General features: G+C 43.8%; 1 long non-coding RNA gene across 1 annotated transcript; it reads left to right on the top strand.

Moving 5' to 3' along the window:
- Positions 1–1,898: 1,898 nt before the first annotated feature.
- Positions 1,899–20,129, top strand: LOC128150535 (uncharacterized). The gene is made up of 3 exons (XR_008238091.1): positions 1,899–1,992; positions 19,431–19,478; positions 20,015–20,129. It is a non-coding gene; the product is annotated as an uncharacterized LOC128150535 (long non-coding RNA).
- The last annotated feature ends 514 nt before the right edge of the window (positions 20,130–20,643 follow it).

Raw genomic sequence — 20,643 nt, 5'->3', positions numbered from 1 at the left:
ATATGAGAGAAGTATACAAAATCATGAATGGCAAATGGGGAATGATTGTAATTGACTCTCATACCATGAGAACTAGGAGCATCAGATGAAATTGTTAGGTGGCCTGTTCAAAACAAACAAAATAAGGGCTCTTTACACCCTGCTTTGTCGGAGCGTGCCACTAATTGTCACAGGATGCTGCAATGTCAAAAATTGATAGGGGTTCAAAAAGCAATTACACAAATTCATGGAAGCAAAAATCCATCAAGGGCTATTAAATTTAAAGATACCACATCTGTCTCAGGGAAGTCCCTGAGCCACAGCTTGCTGGAGTTTGGGACAGCATGCCAGGGAACTATCACTGTGTGCTTACCCCTCTCTTATGCTGTTCCCCAGGGATCAGCTGTTGTTTATGTTTGAGACAGGCTATTGGGCTGGATGGACTTGTCTCAACCAGCATGGCTGTTCTTATGTTTGGATGCCAGGAAATTAATTTTTCCACATCCAGTCTGTCGGAAATGATGCCCTTTCTTTCACACAAGGACTTGGGTAGGATGATTCGTGAATTTGTTCTCTCTTGATTACTGTAATCACCTGTAATGGGATTTGAAGTCTGAGGCAACACAGACTGAGCAGAACGTGGTAGTACATCTCCAAAGCATGACAAAAAGCAGGGGGGTATACGTTTCACTGGCTCTTAGGCCCTCCCCCATGCTAATTTCAGACCTAGTGCTCAGTCTTCAAGGCCCAAGTAGTCAGGGCTTCACGGGTAACCAGAAATTCACCTATCAGAAATCTCTGAGACGCTGTTTGAGGTCCCACTTCTGCGGGACAAGAGAAAAACTGCAGAGGTTTATGACAACCTAAACCCTCACGAGCAGCCCATGTCAGACAACGAATCTTTTCTTTATTTATTTACAATGTAGATATATTCTAAGATAAAGCCTACACTTTATCTTAAGCTTCTCACCACCCACCAACGCGTCTGAGACCGATTCCTACGGTCAGCAGCTTCCTGACGCTCTTAAACGCACGAACAATGGGTCGCAGATACCCTTTTCCGCAAAGGCGCGCGTCTCCTTTGCTTTGCGCCGGCTGCGGTGAAGCTTGAGAGCAGCGGCACGCTTCCAGCGCTTGACGAGCCACCACGGTACGCACGCCAGAAGGTCGGCCTTTTCCGTCCATTATCTTTAACAGCAGCACAGCCGCAGAGCCCCGATCCTGCACTTCGCGGGCATGCAGAGCTCACACAGATCTAAATTTGCCTGCGGGAGGACTGTATTCTTCAGCTTTTCAGGGGAAAAAAGTCATATTTGAGCTAACGGGCCCCATGTGTTGGTAGCTATCGTTTGAGGTAGCTGTCGTTATTCCAGAGCCTTCTGCCTTTTAAAGGGAGATGTCCGCGCAATGATTACTGATGGATTTCTTCATTATTACTATTATTACTATTATTATTATAACAGATGCTGAGGCAGGGAGCGACCACCCTGGCTTCGAAGAGCAGCCGTGAGGCTCGCGTACCCCTGACGCCTGCGCCGATGCGGCCCGGCGCTCGCCTCCGCCTGCCTCCCCGCTTTCCCGGTGGGCCCTAAGCCGCCATCCTCGGCCGGCTGCTGCGCGGCGTCCGCAGCCACCTCCATACGGGAGGGACGCCGCCCTGCCTGGAAGACCAGCACCTGGAGAGATCATTAATTTACCGCCGGCTTCCAGCGGCCGCCGGGCTGCGCCACACAAGGGCCGCCGGCCGGCGCTGAGGCGGCCCGCCCGCCCCTAGGGGGAGCCCGGCGGCCGTTGGCCGCTCAGCCGCCGCCGGCGGGGCCGGGGAGGGGGCGGCGGGGCCCGCCGAGCGGCATTAGCGCGGGCCCGGGGAGCGGCGGGCTTTTAGAGGCGGACCGCTGAGGAGAGCGGGCGGGAGAAGTCTTCGTCTCCTTTCTTTCGAGGCGGGAGGTCTGCGGAGAAAGCTCCGCTTCAGCCTCCTCGTAGCGAACGTCCCCTCCTTGCCAGCGGTTTCAAGTACGCAACGTAACACTTTTCACGTGGGGTGTTTTTCTGAGGTAATCTTGTGTGTCGAGGAGCTGCTTAGTGTTTGGGGGAGGAGGGGGTGACAGTAGGGAACCTGCAGGACATTTCTGTTCAGTTTTCTGAGGCGGTGTGGGTTGTTCCTGCCCCCCGCAGCTGATGAGAGGTTGCGGACTCAACCGCTTCAGGTCTTCGGTCAGTTCTTGCCACGCCGTTGTGGGGCAGATGGGTAAATATTGTAGGGAGAATAAACTGTTAAGTATTAGCAGCTGAAATACGCAGTAAAAGTACAAGCACAGACCAAGTATTACGAGACAATTGGGTTTGCTCAGGTAGCTGGGTTAGGGTGTCGGGGCCCATTTTACCCCTGGGGAAGCTGGGGCAGGGGCGATTTCCCCAAGGTGGTGGAGGGAGATGCGGCAGAGCCTTGCCTGGAGCCAGCCGTGGTCTGGTCCTCTTTCCTTGGGGCTGGAGGACTGAGCTTTGCCGTCCTAAGTGTATTGCCTGCGGGGTTTGTTGTGGGTAGGGCCTGGGTGGGCAAAGGAGAGCACTGTCAGCAGCTCTGAGCTTACATACCCAGCACAACCCCAGGACAGAAATGACAAGTGGTTTAAAAGAGTTTATTTTATTCTTAGGTGACTGCACACCGGTGCTTGGCTCTGGGGAGAACACAATAAGCGGGGTTTATTAAAAAAATGTAATCTGTCAGTTTATGTTTTCCCAGAAGTTACGTAGGGACTGTCAGCTCTTAGAGCCAAATCTCGTGTTTGGCACATTCAAGGGCATGGAGATATTCTGGAAACGGGGGTGGGGGTGTGCAGATACAGGACAGCTACACATAAAGGCTCTGTTTTGCTGTGGCACAAGTGTTTCAATCCTCTTGCTTGACTCTGGTGACTCTGCTCACAGTCAGTGTTGGGAAAGGGATTTTTTTCCCATGGATGATAGACAGACATCCCAAAGAGCCTCAAAGGGGCAAAGCACACATACAGAGCAGATCCAGACTGGCATTATGAAAATGCAGAGACAAACAAATCCCTCCCCCAGCTATTTCACTTCCCTGCAAGAAACTTTAGCATGCAGATGTGACAAATTCATGCAATGGCCGTGTTGACGTTTTGATCTGGCTGCACTGATTCAGCCCGTTCCTGCATCTCACCGTGGCTGTCTTGATCTGGCAGTGCTGCATCTTGCTGACTGGAGGGCTGGTTTTGGGGAGGTGCTCGGGCCCTGGCAGGACATGCGGCAGGGCGTGCATGCCCTCCGGGAAGCTGCACCCCTGCAAGGAGGCTCCTTCCACTATGGGAGCTTCTCAAACACGTGCAACTACTGATGAAATAGCAAAACAAAACAAGCTAGCTGAGACCGCCACTGGTGGTTTCTTGATTCAGCAGGCTGGATTATGTAACCTGGAGAGCACTATTCAGCTGAGGAGCCGCACCTTCTACCCGAAAGATGGTATTTTCTTAAAGGTGCCAATGTGATTAAATATATCCTTGCCTTAACCCTGGGAAAAAGCGATCCCTCCCACAATACTGCATCCTTTCTGGCATACCTCTACTCATCTGTCACACAGCTACAGATATGGTGACAATGGAAAGATACGAATGTTCCCTACCTTTGGCGAAGGGTGCCAATGACAATCGCATTAGTGTTCTTTCATAACGAACTCCAATCACCGGCAGGCAAGGTACAATCAAGGTTTTCTTTCCATCCTCAGCCCCACTGCTGGTTTGAGTAGTGTATCATTAGAATGATTGGATAACAGATTCATGCACAATGCTGAAATTAAACTTGACCTGTCTAATCATATATCACAAATAGCAATTGGAGGTTGGTTTTTTTCAGCTGTCAGCCACAGATTTCATCTAAAATGTGTTGGCTTTCGGGAAACAGTTGTAGTTGTTGAGAGGAGGAAATATTAGCAGAAAAGGTGCGCAGAACATCAAGATAAACAAGTGAGTTATCTTGCACCGGAATGGTGTGCTTGTTGAGGAAAATACCTGGGGAAAAAATTCCAGTGCATTTGGCACCTGGGAGGCTGAAGATGAGTGTTTCATACAGGACTTTTGCAGTTGGTTTGTCATAACTTTGCAAAAGGTTAACTGGTTAGGCCTGCCCTTGTCAGTGTTTGTCAACAGTCACAACAGTCGCCGAGAGAGAATTCCCCCCCTCTATATGCAGAATAAGATATAGCTGTCCCATCTCACACACCACTCTTGAGTGGTGAGTATTGTACAAGGTCAAACAACCCTCTGCTGAGCTTTAGGAGAGGAAAGACATGGGAAAGTGCAATAATTTAATAAAGTGTCAGCACAAATAACATAAATAACCCATATACAGCATAAAAGTGTAATAGAATCCAAAACAAGAAACAAGAACTTCTCAGCTTCTTCTAAAACTTACCCACCTTCTCTGGAATAAAGTGTGATAGAACGGATTTGTCTTGGTGCTTTGCAAGAATTCAGTAGAGGTCTGTAACAAAGCTGTACCACACATTTTATCGTTGAAGTCTTTGCCCAGTAGTTTAGGTGTGAGAAAAGTGAAAAAACAAGGGAGAGTTCACCATATTGTGGTGTTTTTAAGGTGGTTCTTTTAACGTAAGTCATGAAAAAAAGGGAAGGTAGGATGAAACAGAGATAGGAGACTGCAAAATCTGTCCCAATTTTATGATGTATAGTATCCCAAAAATTCCTGTGAGTTAGCATAAATGCATAATGCGTAATAAATGCAAAATTTGGCCTGACATATTATTCCAAAAAGAAGCATTAAGAATATAAGTTACTATTCCAGGTAGCACCAAAAAACTCCAAACTGCAAATATTGTTGGTAGCAAGATCAGCAATATGTTACTGAAGGTCTTTGTTATCTTTGTAGCTGGGGAAAGTTCAGAGTTTATATTTCACTGGAAATAGTTAAGGAAAATACATTTTTTAAAATTTAGGAAAAAAAAATTTTGAAAGTGTAATTCAGAGATGACAAGGATTTTTTTTAAATTTCAGTGTTATTTTAAAAAAATATTAAGGGTAATTTCTATTTAAGGATTACTAGTAGTGACTTTTATAAATATAATGATATCCATTTAGGATAACTGTCTTCTTTCCTGGTACAGTGTGTCTCCCATTTATGTTGTAATGCTCAGACTGTCAATATTATTTCATTACAACACAAATAGGAGACATATAGGCATTATAGTTGTTTTGGTACTAGATAGCAGGAGTCCTTAGTGATATGACAGTAAAATTAAATCATTTTTCAACTGTCATATTATCACATAGCTAATAATAGTGTATATGGCACAAACTATAGCTATGACCATGTGAAGACATAGTGTGAAAAGGTCTGTATAAAACTTAGCCATTAAAATAAAATTTTAAATTAGCCTTTAAAATAACATTCAGATTTTAAAAATGTGTGCAATATTTGCATTTAGAAATAGGAAATTTTATGGAAAACTGATTCCTCCCCCCGAACTGTATGACCAATAATCTTTGATAAAAAGAGATTCCACTAGTTCTTGCCATGTGTGGGTTTTAAAAGGAATGGGTGATCTGTTGACTTTCCAGGCTCCTTCTTCAAGCAGCTCCCAGGTGAACTGTGGCTGAAAGGTTGCTGTCTCTGATTACTGGTTTGCGGACCATGCAGGATGGTCTGGTTGTCCCAGCAGACAGGCTTCCATTTCCATACTTGCAGGTGCACATATGGAAGAAGGCTGAAGAAAAGACATACGCCTAGCACAGATTTTAGGCTTCTCCTGAGCATCAAGTAAGCCTCAGTGAGCCCTAGGAAAGAATCAATGGGTTCCCATTCCTCTGTTTGCCCAGTTCAAGCACTGCTATGCAGAACCAAAAATCGGACCCTGCCTGTGACCACCATTTTTGCTTGACTTCGAAGACTAGCGAACCATGGAGACTGCTTTTAAACCTCTGTGCTCTGGACCATTGTTGTTCGGTGCTCTCAATCAGTTGTTATCTTTGGTTATTTCACAGGGAAAATAAAAAATATTTTAAAGTTTAAAATGATGACTTCCAGAAAGACAGTGTGGCCAATCTTTAAAGGAGGGGTTTTATGCCTTCTTTTTAAAAAAAAAAAACTTTGTAGCTGAAGCAAGTATAAATCCTGGTGTGGCCAGTTTACACCCACAGGCTGACGGTGGGCTTGCTTGTCATGGTCACCTTTCACAGACCTCCCTTAGAAGTAAGCCGTAGAGCAGTAATCTGCAAAGCAAAGGTAGAAAAAACTGCCTCACTGTAATGAGACATTACTGGAGACAGAAGATACACAGGGGTTCCCATCTTAGACCAAGCAAAACTGCATTGCTGGCAAGCTGCATTCGGCAAAGAATTATTTCTTCTCCCATGAATTATTTAGAGTATATACTGCCTTTTCAGTATAGATACGTGCAGATCCAAACTAAATAGAGCTTCAGTCACTAGGGCTTCCAAGTAATACCAGGATGAAAATGCTAAGCAATAATAATAAGGCCCTGACTACAACTGGTTTCCCATTTGCTAGAGGCAGATACTCAAACCTTCTATTCCCAGAGAACACATTGGGCACAACACAGAGCAAATGATGAGCCCAGATTTGTCAAGTAAGTAGTGAAAGAGGGTAACACACTGAAGTGGATGAATTTCAGGTGCGACCAATAAAAATAAGCTCCTTGTGTAAGTATTTTGAATATATTCGATGCTAGCAAGACGAGAAATCGCATAAATCAAAAGGTAGCCATTGCAGAATGAAACCTGCTGCGGACAGAGGAATTGTAATTTTATAGGGAACATTGAATTTGGTTCCAGGAAAAATGTGCACCAAACATAGCTGTCTTGACAACCCCATTCAAAGAGCTACTCAAGATGGAAGCTGTGTGAATAAAAAGCCTTCTGAAACCATAAAAGCAGCACTCTAAATCTAAGGTTAAAAAGCTCTAAATTACTGGGACGTGTCACAACCTGTCAGTTTATTAGCAGAAGCTTCTAAATCAGGATTAGGAACAAAATATCAAAACCTTCAAAAGTGGCGTAATGGAACTGTTCTGAAAGGGGAGAGAAAACAAGTGCCACAGGACTGGGGTTTCCAGGACTTTTGCTAAGGATCTTCAGAAGGATGTAGCCAAGAAAGCAGGTCACAAGCAGCTGATGTCAGTTTTTCAAAACAGAAATTGATTTTAGGTGTATGGGACCAGAAAAACTTTTGCAGTGACTTTCTAGGAAACTTTTTAGTCAGGAATAATAGCTAAGCAAAAGGAGGAGCTCATTCTGCTCTACCTTGCCTTTTGTTTAGAAAGTGTAAAATGCTATCACCAAATCAGAATTTTCCTTTCCCACAGGGATATGTTAATATTTTACTTCCAAGGATAGGCATGACTATAGCTGGTGACAACAGACAGCCTATGCAGTCTAACCTAACGTCAGGGGGGTCACAGCCATTGATTCAGAAGGCTTTTGGCCTGGGGGTTAAACAAGATGTAGCTTTAGCTGAGTGTCGAGAGTGCTGATTCTCAGCAAAAAGCTGCTTATGACATCTGAATTACTAGATCAGCAAGAGGAAAACTGAAAACAGATCACTGAATAAAAACCTGTGACTAGATCACTCCTAACAAAGCTGAGGGTAGGATTGCTTGCATGGGATGATGGAAGTACTGAGGCAAGTCCCAGGTCTGTTTTTTGAGAAAAAGGATGCTTAACTGCTAGAAACATTAGTTTAGCAGCAAATGGTGTACCAGACAGAAAGGAAGGAGAGTGTAAGGGCAAAGGAAGGAATGAACCACCTATCTGGCCTCTTTAAACATGGTGGAGCTTTAAACTAATCCTGACAGCTTGTTTGCTGATGGCGCAAAGGAGATCCTGACCCGATGCATGAACTCTGTCAACCGAGTGCTACCAGTTAGGTTAGGATTGGGGGAAACTGCCTGCCAAGGTACATGGCAGCCTTAAGCCAGGTGTCATAAACAGAGCAAAACAGTTATGAAGGAAGAACGTAGGCAGGAGGCAGGCAGGAGGGTGCAGTGAACTGTGCGGCAGCAGCAGCGCTGCAGACTGGAACCTCACTGCGGGGTTGCTGCACAAGCCCAGGGCCACAGAGCTCTTACAGCTTGTGCTGGAAAAGAGCTGGATGCACTTGCAGTGGCTGGGTAGGAAAGGACAGGATGAGACAGCACCCACATGGGCAGTGTCACAGCTAGAGGGAGGGCATGAGGATATCGATTACCCCAAATGCTGTGTCTGTCCTCCTCAGATGATGTGTGACTTTGGCTAAGCAGGCCAGCGAGTACTGTGGGGCTGGAGGCGGCTTGTCGCTTCTGCTGACACTGTTCCACTTTGCTGAAGCGCTTCAGTCCATGCTGGAACCCATGTGTTTCCCCTCTCCGGCAAGTGCCCTAAGCCCTTCACTAAAGAGTTATTCTCATGCTCTCTGACTCAGTGAATATGCAAGCATTGCAAGCAAAGTGGAACAGATCCAAAAGGAGAGATTGAGGCAAAATGGCCTCATAAGGCAATCTCCTTGCATTTGGGGCACGCTTCTGAGGCTGTGGTTCAATGATGCAGTATGTCCAGTTCCAGTGCTCCTCCTATGCGATCAAATACCTCCCAGCTAGATTTGTATTGCAAGTGCTGACACTACGTTCACACTGGTTCCAAAAATGTTGATGGCTTATCTTCAACACACAGCTTTATGCTGACTGAGACTGGCTGTTGTCTTGCAGCCAGCAAAAGTTCAGTGTAAGGATAAAGGCAGCATAAAGACCAGTCACAAGGCAGGTTCAAGAGAAATAAACTTGAGTGCTCTGCTCTGGCCTGGATTGGAATGGTACTGCTGGTACATGTACCGACTTGTACAAATCTAGGATTGATCCATAGATTCAGGGGTGGGAGACATGTTCTCCCATCCATGCTCTGAGAGTGACTGGGACAGAGAACAATTATTGTAGAGTGGATTATTGAAGATACTTGCTTGAGAGGGGAGATCTTTTCTTCAGACCCTGATCGAGTGACTGTCAATTTATTGAAAATGGAAGAAATTAACAACACGTAAACCTGAGAATACTTATTGTCTCTTAGGTGGCAATCTTACTAGAGCTTGTTGAACTGTTTCCTTCAAAGTTTTAAAAGGAAAATGGATTCCTCCCCCCAGCCCATTTTCCTCTTGTTCAGAATGCTTTTGGTTTTCAGCAGAAATAGGTGAAAATTGACCTATTGGCAGTCCCAAACTCCATCTTGTGCTGAGGAGTCAGCGGAATCAAGCACTTCAGTTTACATACCATGTGCCCATAACTGGATGCTCCATGCAAAGGGCTGCTTACCCTCTCCAGTGTTTGGAGAAAACTCGCCCCCTTTCTCAAAGGCTAAACCTTTCTGTTTACTGTATATTAATTGAGAAATAATGGTCTCAGCAAAGGGCATTTCCTGGGGATTAATGACTGGCTGGGTGAGTGGCTGGCTTGAGATTTTTAATTAAAGGTGCAAGCTTCCTCTGTTCTGGCATGTGAACTTCCATTTAAATTAGGTTCTATTGAATTCAGAGGTTTTTCATGGTATGAAGTTCACCAGCGCTCACAGGTCCGTGCCCCCCAGTTTAATGGGTGGCAATGCACTCTAGAAAGGCAGCTTTCAAGTGTCTCATCAGTGCCAAAGTATTACTGCTGTGAATGTGGCCAAAAAGACACCCATTCGTTCTGCTGGGGCCTTCAGAAAATTTTAACAGGTTCATCTGCAGTAGTGAAGGAGTTGTTTTCAAAGTTGTAGGTGTGTGAGGTCATACCAGAGGATCTTTTCCATTCAGTCTACACTGAACCTCATCATGGCCCATCACCTACATAAAGATGGAGGTGGGGAGTGGTAGGAGATGGGTTTATGGAAGGAATGATAAAAAGAAAGTATATGGAAACCAGAGATGTGTCTTGCCGAAGAACAACTAGAAGAAGCTTCCTTATGTGTTGAGTGGGCCATGTTAGTAGCTGGGGCATAAACCCAAAATAAACTAAAACCCCTTGAGTTTGTTTCCTTAAAAGCAAAAGAAAATACAACTGTTACAAATTTTTGCTGTTGAAAATCAAAGATCTTTGTCCTGCCTGAGCAGAGAATTACGCTATATTCAACCTTTGTTCCAACTAAAAAGTAAAGCCGCAAGGGCCAGCAGCAGAGCTGCTGCCAAAAGCAGTATCTGTATAGCTCAGTTAGGGCTGGACAGGAGACCTGTTGGTCACAGCAGAGATGGGTTGAACCCAGAGCAGGAACACTAGAGTTAGTTACCTCTGTTGGGCATGAAAAGGTTCCAACAGCTCCATCGCACACCTGCCTTTCGTTGCTGAGCTGGGACATTATTTCTGTCTTTGGTTTGTCTGAAGCTCATGCTATCTCCCTCTAGTACTCATTAGCAAAAAAAAAGCAGGATCCGGCCCTAAATTTATGGAAATTAAATGCTGTCAGATCTGTTTAACTCCTCTAGGACTTTTTCACAACTTTATTAGTTGCATCAGAGGCTGCTTTGTTAGGAAATAGTAACATATTCTCTGCTCTCCCACCTCATAACACTACTGTACAGAAACTGATCTGACAGGGAGCAAAAATACACTATTCGAAATAAATTCAGTGTTATGCTGAAAGTCAGCCATGAAACCTCACTGAAAATGGTGGGTGAGAAAGCTTCCCTTAAGGAAAAGCCTAAGAACTACCTTCTTTGTGGGACATGCTCATTGAGACCCCAGGAGCCGCACCATACATGCCACACCATACATACCGCACCACACATGCCTGGCAGTGTTGAACTGTGGGGGCCAAGGCATTTCTCCAGGATCTAACTGCAAATGCTGGGGACAAGGTGGCATATGATGAAACGGAGCGATTCAGAAAGTGACAGCAGAAACATCAGAGAAGCAGACAGAGGAAGTAGCAAGGACTCCCAGATCCAGCAAGGAAAACTCTTGTAGCCTGACCCTGAGAGAAAGCTAAGAGAGAGCGAGCTTGAGTTGTGGCTCAAAAGAAGCTTGAAAGTGTGAAAAGAGAAAGCACTGCCTATTGCTTTGACTCCCACTGTGCCCAGAGTAACGGGATATTGTGTACATTCTTTCTAAACAAACAGAAGTGCATTAAAAAGCCCAATTCACTCCCTCATCTGTTTGTTCTCCAAACAGAAACAACCTGTAGGGACCCTGAATATTGGCTAACCACCTGGGTCAAAGAGGGTAACAAGAAGTATATTAATAAAGGGAACTTTCTCCTCAGAACTGATTTTTGTCTTTTCTTGCCTCTAGTAAAAGATTTTAGTCCTTGTCTGTGGTGTTATTGTCATTAGCATTGTCATAGCAACTGATAAACAAGGAGAAAGAGATGTGTAACAACCTTTTTTTTTTAAAACAGGCAGTCCAAATGTCTTACTAACAAGTAATTTGGTTACAGAATTTAGCAAAGCGGTTGCACAGTAAATAGGTTTATCTTTAAACATAATGCTCTTTTCCATTTTAACTGAGCATAAAATTGTATCTTTAAAGGATCGGCAAAAAAGCAGGGCTTCATGCCTCTTGAGCAGTTCCATGTGACATATGGTCTTTCCAAGCAATAGTTTTATCGGCTGTGCACAGTAGCAGCAGATTTGAGCTAATGTTCCTGTGAAAACAAGTCAGGGTTTATCCAAAAACTGAAGAAGGGGAGGAGAAAGGCACCTTTGCCCTGCTGTACAGAAAAAACAAATCGTATCTTACGTCAAACTTACGACATACGTCTATAAATATAGCAGCTACTGGTAGTGATTAACTTCAGCACATGCACTGAGCGGGTTGAAGAGGACTCGGTGACCTGTTCGATTCCCTGCCCACCAGTGATGCTCCCAGGTGTTTCAGCCATATGCTGCCCTGAAGCCTTGGAGGGAGCAGGGTGGCTTTTGGGGCCAGGTGGGGCGTTGCTGCCCAGAGGGGCTTAGCCCCAGCCTTGCCTGCAATGACCAGGTCTCCAGTTCCCAACAGAGGAGCTATAATCAGCATCGAGCACCGGCAGACAGCACGTGTTGCCTGTTGCTAGATGAATCGCGTGGGGTGCTGAAGAGCACCCTGCCTCCCTGCTCCTAAACGTCCTGCTTCGTGCTGGAAAAAGGGTCAGGGACTCTTTACTTAGCAGCTGGGCAGCAGTGAAGGGCAGGATGAGCCTCGTACACAAATACACATGCCCTGTGTTTCTTTCAGCACACAGCTCTGGCCAAATATTGGCCTAAAATTATTTTTGAGCTCACTGCTACCTCAGTTGGGGACCACTGCCACTGACTAGTGCTAGAAATAATCCCTGTAAGTTAATTGGTGCTGGCATTACAAATGCAGGAAGAAGGCAAAAATGAATGGATTGCAAAGCATTTCTGCATCTAAAGGATTTTGCTATAGTAGTTGTACACACACAGAACAGAAATAAACAAACATATGCTCATATGGTTATATTGCTGCATACACACATGCACACATACACATATTTATATTTACATTTACATTTATATATGTATAATGACATTAAATAACAGGTAACATAGCAGAGAAAATTGAATTGTAAAGGAACAAAGTTGGAAAAAAATTCCATGTGGCTACGTAGCGCCACAGAAGGCATGTTTTCAGAAAAGCTTTCAATGTGCTTGAATGGCTCTATGATGCTTTTGTAGTAATGAGTGATTTTTTTTCTCTCATTCTTGCAACAATGCAATAATTTGTAGGTTGAGTTCCTCAAGGCCTTCTCATCAGCAAGAATGAATTCCCTCCATTTTGAAGTCTTTCATGAGCACTTGTCTCTCCCCTGCTGTCTGTGCCTCCCTCTTATCCCCAAGCATAAGTGTCAATTTTACTCCAAGTTCTGTCTGAAGTTCACTGAGATTTTTTTCTGGGAGGTAGCTGAGATCTCTGTGTAGCAGTCGCAAGTTTTTCAGAACTGACATGAGGTTTCACAGTTGTGGCAACGTTGCCATTTTATACAACTGTGATCCCCCCTGGGGGACATGGAGAAAGATACCGATTCAGGGGAACATCTGAATCAGAACTGAGGCATTAAGAGTGCAGCCTGTGGATTGTCCCAAGTCCTAAAATTGCAGGGGAAACAGATAGGTATTTGATTTGACACCTGCCACTACACTTAGGAATAGGATCTGCCTGTAGTAAAACAAACACCACAGTGGAGAGTAGGAAATTACTCTTTTGCATTCTATACTGATACAGAAGGAGCAGGCAGAGGCACAAAAGAAATATCCACCATTGGTGATAACCAGAGATGGATGGCTGACCTTCTGTAATAGGAGGAAACTGCAGCTCCTGAAAGCGTCTTTCCATCTCCGAGTTTCTCTTGGGACAGTGCCACCATGCAGAGTTGCTAACCCCAGGATAGTAATACCAGCCCTTAAATATTGCATGCTTACAAAGGACACCATGGTATACACACTGCACACAAAGTATTCTGCAACAAAGTAAGAAAGGCTGACTCAGCAGAACTAGGTAACAAATGCAGCTTTAAAAATAGCTCTTTCTCAATAAAGGGTAATCGGTTCTTGCCTTTTCTCATTGTGTGAGATACTCTATAGACTTTATTCATTAGAGAGCAGTCTGCAAAGTTGAAGTAAGAAACAGGAAAAATAAGGATGGCAATAGAGTTGTAAATTCAGCTTGTATGTCAAGGAAATGACAATAAACTGATACATTTTCTGGAAAAATCACTGGTTATATATGCCATTCCTTGAATAAAAGTAATAGACATTCAGCATACCAATAGCTGCAAGGTGTAGATGAAGATGTGGCTGTCACACAATCACAAAATGACTGAGGTGGGAAGGGACCTCTGGAGATCATCTACTCCAACCCCCTCTTCAAAGCAGAGGAAACTTGAGCTCAGTCCTCAGGGCTGTGTCCTCTGAGGTTTTGAATATCTCCAAGGAGGGAAACTCCACATCCTCTCTGGGCAACTTATTCCAGTGTTCAATCATCCTCACAGTAAAAAACGGTTTTCTTATGTTTAAAAGGAATTTCCTGTATTTCAATTTGTGCCCATTACCTCTTGTCCTGTCACTGGGCACCACCGAGAAGAGTCTGGCTCCAGCTTCCATGCTATTATTTCCCATTAGGTGTTTATACACATTGATAGTATTCCCAGAGCCTTCTCTCCTTCAGGCTGAACAGTCCCAGCTCTCAGTCTCTCCTCGTATGTCAGATGCTCCAAACCCTTAATCATCTTTGTGGTCCTTCACTCGACCTGCTCCATTAAGTCCATGTCTTGCTTGTACTGGGGAGCCCAGAACTGGACCCAGCACTCCAGGATGCATCTCACTGGGGCTGAGCAGACGGGGAGGATCACCTCCCTCAACCTGCTGGAGACACTCTGCTGAGTGCTGCCTGGAAGGCTGTTGGTCGTCTTTGCCATGAGGGTGCATCGCTGGCTTCTGGTCAACTTGTCGTTCACTAGGACCCCCAGGGACTTTTCTACAATGCTACTTTCCAGCTAGTTGGCCCCAGCCTGTCCTGGTGCATGGGGCTGTTCCTACCCAGGGGCAGGACTTGACATTTCCCTTTATGTAACTTCATGAGATTCCTGTCAGCCTAGTTCTCCAGCGTGTCAATGTCCCTTTGAATGGAGGCACAGTCATCTGGTCTAGCAACCTCTCTTCCCAACTTTATAGCATCTGCAAACTTGCTGAGGATGCACTCTGTTCTACCGTTCAGGTCATTAAAGAAGATAAATAGTACTGGTCCCAGTGTCTTCTCCTGGGGTACATCACTAGTGACTGGCCTCCAGCTGGACGTGCCAGTGATCATAAGCCTTTGAGCTCAGCAGTTCTGCCAGTTTACAGTCTACCTTACTGTCCGTTTATTTACTCTGTAATTCATCAGTTTGGTGGATGTTACGCTAGTGGTGTTATGGGAGACAGTGCTGAAAGTCCTGCCAAAGTTGAAAGAAATCACAGCCACTGGTCTCCCCTAAAACGCCAAGCCTGTCTTCTCATCATTGAAGTCTACCAGGTTTGCAAAGCATGCAACAACTTCAGTGTAGACCTTGCTGGCTTGATAGGAGAGAGCTGAATAACTTCTAAGGAGTCATTTATTTAATGATATTTGACTTCCTGATCACAAAATGCCTCTGCTCAGACTATGCGGAGTGTCCCCATGTCCCTTCATCATTGTCTGTCCCCTCCCCGCCCAGTGTATTTCACATCCTGAACTTGGAGTCATTCTTGGTCTGCATGTCATTCGTGTGGTTTGTTATAATGTTGATCTGCTGTTCAAAACCTTAGCCGATCTGTGTGGCCATTTATTCATGTAACATGCTTTGGTTCCCTGGTTAATTCTTAGAATGAGGTTTCAAGTACATCTGGTCAAAATTGGCTTTCAGCAAGTATTGATACGCAGTGAAAAAACACAGGATTTCATGTACATTACTAATTTTTTTTTTTACTGGGAAATTCAGGGAAACTAAGATGTGGACTGAAGACATTCACTTAAAGTGAGAGCTAACATCATCAAAAAATACCGAAATTTTAATGGAGGTCAAATATTTAACGAAAAGACTGTAGCTTGAGGTTTTGTTTTGCTATTCTTAAAGTCAAATTTGTCGAGATACGGTGTGAATCCTGGGGACACGCTGACAACCTTTCATGTTTATTCCTTCAGTGGGTTCCCAGCTTCTTGGTTCCTGGTGGAAATAGACCCCTGGAAGCAGAAGATAACTAATGGACCCCAGTCTCGTGAGCTGCCCTGCCTCATGCCGCTATAGTGGCCTTGCTTGGAGTGGGCAGAACAGCTGGACTTAAGGCCAGGACCTAGGCTACTGCTCTTCTTGCTTTTCCAACCTTTTCTTGAACAGAATATCAACTTCTTTGGGATGAATTAGACAGGGAGAAGTAGAAACATCTTCTGTATCATCTCCTTTAATTCTCGGTATCTTCGCAACAGCTGTCAGTTTTAGTTTGTTCATCGATCATTCAGTTGAGCAAAAGCAAGAAGATGAAGGACCATTCACCCCTTGATGTTGTTAACAAGCCTGTCAGGCTTTGACAACTTGAATGAGAGACATTTCATAAAATTATGAGTGAAATTTTAAATGTCTCATTGAGGCATACCACAAAATTCTTTGCTGTCAAATGAGCACTTGCAGTAACTTTTTTTTTTTTTTGCCTGACTCAACACTCTGCTTACATCAGACCCATTGGCTTTTTGGAAGCATCTTTTTTTTTTTTATAGTGGGCATGCTCAGCAACATCAACGCAAGCATTAACACTCAGTTTACTTGCTGACATTACCGTTACACATCTGTACTGTCATTTGTGTGCACACAGCAGAAGGGCAGGACGCGTCCCAGCAGCCTCTGTGAGGGTTTCCCAGATTTTGCTCTTCAAGGCACATCAAAGCGTGGTAGTTTCTTTCCATGCAGGTTTCTGCTGAGGAGAGCATAAGCAGCCTTTGCTCAGTTGACTGCAAACACCATTTGAACAGAAAATTTTGTTTTCACAATGTACACGCGTGCAGTGCCAGAAGGATCTATTGTATTACATGAATAACAGTCATTATAAGCTTGCTTCAAACAGAATAGGTATCTGTTTCTGAGCCAGTAGCCAAAACCAGATGTAACCATGCAATTTATAGCTAAGTAGCTAATCCATCAGCACGTAGGCTTCAGCTTGGAAAAACATTTTGACTACCCGCTTAACTTTAAGTGTATGTTTATATACATAGATTTCAGTGGGGCAAACCTGTGCCTAGAGCTATGTGTGATTAAGGGCATCACTGAAAGATTGTCATTAGAAAAAACCCTACATTTTAGCTGTATGAATTTGTCTAGGGATAAATATAACAACAGCTCTGCCTTGGCTGGCTCTGTTTCTTTTTGGTGTAGCGCAAAGCAAGCAAGATGCTATTGCTCTGCAATATTGATGGCATACCTTCATGCATATGTGATAGTACATTCCCAGCATATTATATAGTTTAAACCTGATCTTTTCCACCACCTTGATGGTGTTTCTTTCCAGTTTTACTCCTCAGAATCTTCTAGAAACAATAATATTGATCCTGTGTGTTCAAACTATTTAAGGAAGAGGAACCTACATGGTTTCCTAATTTCTTATTCTGTTCTTCTCTGCTGCCCTTTGTTGCCTGTACTCTTTTCCACGCTCAGGAGCGAGCGTGCTTTCTGTCAGAGTTTCAGCATATTCCTCTGTCACACATTCTCCTGCTTGGAGCTCTTTTGTTCTAATACTCTTGACATTTAAGCTTGGGCACTTCAAAGGTTCTTTCTCTTTACTTTATTCTATGATTTATTGATTACTTCCAGCTTCTGTTTCCCTAAGTCTACTTCCTTTCATGTTTTCTCACCCTTCCCACTTCTTGTTATTTCATCTCTCGATACAAATAATGCTTCACAATTCCGGTTTTAAAGCCACAACCACCGCACGTTTTTCTCCCATTGGTTTGGCATAGCAGCACTTTTTTTACACACGGAGGCCCAAAGGCATTGTAAATGATTACAGGGGTCATTGTTACTGATGAATGAGTCGTGGCCACACATTTACAAAAAGCCTGCTGAGCCGCATTGTCCTTTGCAAGTAGTCCCCGAAGAAGTCATAGGCGCTACTCACAGATCAAGGGACTACTCAGTGTGGGAAAGTGACACTCTGCACTGGGACTCAAGACAGCATTGTACGGGGAGAAGCCACCTTCCCAAAGGCTGAGCTACACTGGCTGTGCCAGCCTGACTTACTACCAGAATAGCTATAACACCGAATGAGAGGGTTTGCCAGCAGTTTAGGATTATTGTGCCTACATATCGTGGGGCAAATTCTGCGCTAATTGCTACCTGGTGGGAGCTGCACAGCTGGTGACAGAGCGTGCCTGTGTGTCCTCTCATCCACACTTCTGCAAGGTACCATTTTGTGCCGGTTTTGCTCACCATGCAGGAGCCAGCTATCAAAGGAGGCTGCTATTCACCAGGAAGACCAGTTCTAGCATAAGAAACAAGCATGCAGCAGGAGCTGTATTAGGTGTTGGTCTCAGTGTGGGTCCTGGACTGAACTTACCTAACTTGGCTGCATCCCTGCTTTCCTGCCATAGCATGGGCATAATATTTGTGTCCACCTTGGCATCTTCTGATGACTCAAACTATACAAATAATTTTGAAATCATCAGATGGGAGAGCCTAGAATGGAGCAGAGCATTACTACCATGTGGCCAAACCCTATGCAAGGCTTTGAATAGCCTTCCTTCTCTGTCTCCTGCTTTGTTATGGGAAAGGACCTTGTCTTTCTCACAGAAATGTCCATATTCCCATCCTGGACTGAGTGACACACTGGGCCGGCCCTTTTACTTCCCCTCCGTGCCCAAGGTAGTGCAATGATTTGCTGCTGTACATATGCTACAGCAAAACATAGTAATTCAGCTAGATTCAACTGGAAGTTTGTATATTAGGCATTAAGGGGTAAATTGCCCCAAGGTAACAGCTTGATTCTGTGCAGTACAGTGCTGTGTTTGGGCGGGCACTTTTGCCCACTTCCAACTCAGACACAAGGGGGTTGAGAAGCAGATTGTAACCAATACTCCCATATAAAGCTTGCTGTAGTCAATTAGCTAGTGATTTTTCTGTCAGCCAGGATTCTGTGCAAATGAAGAGATATCAAGGATGTAGAAAATGATTGAACTCAGTTGAAAATGTACCTCCTGCTTGTGTTCCAAAGTAAATAAAGACTTTTTACTAGCAAAAAAAGAACATTGTTCTTTACATTTTACCAATTCAGTACAGATGAAAAATTAAATTGCCAATAAAATTTTATGAGAAAGGAAATTCTTGTTAGAAATTTTATCTGAGAGTATTGATTTTGCTACTGTGAACAAAATTGCTCTCTCAAAGTTAATAAATAAGAGTAAGCAAGGATAGACTTTTAATTGTCTGATTTAATTTAAAATCTTCTAACATGTAAAATATTGGGAAGATTATGTTTTAAAAGAAAGAGGTAACTTGCTGGTTTTCCTATATTTAAATGTCAGTTAGAAGATTTTAAATGGTAAAAAGTTGGTCTTAGGTATATGTTAGTCTACGAACACAGCTCCTTATTAATCTGTGAATAAAGATGACTAAATGGTTGGCCTCTGGTTTGTCTATCAGAACATCTGATGCACATACCAGATGAATGTTACTCAGGTTCATTTTACATACAGCACACCAAAGGGGGTCTATTGTCCTAGAGGCTTGAACTAGGTTTTACTTTACGTTAAAAACGTAGCCAAAAATGATAGAGCCTAAGACCGAGAGATTTCTAAATAGTAATAACTGTACTTTCACTAACACCAGAAATTTGGCAGTTATGCTTCTGGTAAGAAAATGGATTTTACCAATAACAAATATTAGTAAGAAATACTGTTGCTGTGTTTTTGTACATATGTATGTATGTATGCACATATGCACATGTAGATTATGTACTTGCCTTTCTTTTAGGCAACCACACAGTGACGTCGTCCGATGAATAAGAAACTGAATGAGCAAGTAAGAGAATGGTGTGGGTTTTTTCTTTTTCAGCAATGGAATAATATTAGTCAACTATGTGGCTAGAAATATTTTGGAGAGAGCCTTCAGCAAGTTCCCATTTATTTTCTCCTTTCAGAACCTCCACAAAACACATAACAAAAAATAGTCAAGATATTTCAAGATGACCTGTTCTTCTTGTGTAAGAGGACTTTTAGCTTCTTTATAGAAGCTATTGGTTTGTTTCGTCCAGGTTGCCTGGAGAATTACCCCAAAGCAACGAGAGACATGTTCCCCTTCCCTAGGACTCTAATATGATCCATGGGACCCCGGTGTTCTGCCAGCTCCAGGGGTGCAACACGAGTGAGGGATTCTGCCTCGGACCCCCACGTGGCAGAGTGATGCTCTTACATGGGTTTTAATGGTGTTATCCTCAGATGAATTCAAGTGAGGCAAGCTCAGGAGCTGACAAGTGCAAATAAATCTCCAAGTGAATGACCTGGTAGTTTATGTGTGTATACGTGTGTGTCCTTCTTTCCAATTTAATTTTATTTCAGGAGTGGCTAACGTCTTGTGCTGATGTGGCTTTGTTTTCTAATCTCCTCACGGATGCCTGGCAGCTGCTGGATACTCAGAAGAAGACAGTCACTTGGGCTCTTTCCTGTAAGCCATGTCCCCAAGTAAGTTCTCACACGCAGAAAAGAAATTCAAGACAACAAAAAGATATCAGTGAAAAGGTTCTTTTAGAGTAAAAATTTGGTGGAGATTAAAATAGGGCAAAAGTTCAAATGAGAACGAGCCACTGCCAAGCAAGCAAGAATCTTGGCAAAAAAGAAGGAAAAGAAACATTGGTTTAAAAGGCAAGTAACCATGGCAAGGCAACAGCTCAATGCTAGAATCTGGTTAAGAAGTAATATCACACAGAGCTGTGATTGTTTATTCAAGGCTAGCCCATGAGAGAACAGTTGTCTCCAATGAGTGTTCTCACAGCTTGGATCCAAAATTATAACTGCATTTTTTTAAAGCATCCAGCACTTCTTCACAACCCATTTGCTGTTAGACAAAAGAAAAAGAAAGTACAAAGTTTATTCTTAGTGTCCCTTGTGTTTTTAAGGCACAGCTTTACATATGGAAAGGCATTTCATGTCAGCTGTTGAACCAGTATCGTGCTATTCTGCAGCAGTTG

The sequence above is a fragment of the Harpia harpyja genome, chromosome 1 (genome assembly GCF_026419915.1).
Source record: "Harpia harpyja isolate bHarHar1 chromosome 1, bHarHar1 primary haplotype, whole genome shotgun sequence".
Classification (NCBI taxonomy): domain Eukaryota; kingdom Metazoa; phylum Chordata; class Aves; order Accipitriformes; family Accipitridae; genus Harpia; species Harpia harpyja.
Note: the sequence above shows the minus strand (reverse complement) of the source record. Positions and strands in the feature narration are given on the sequence as shown.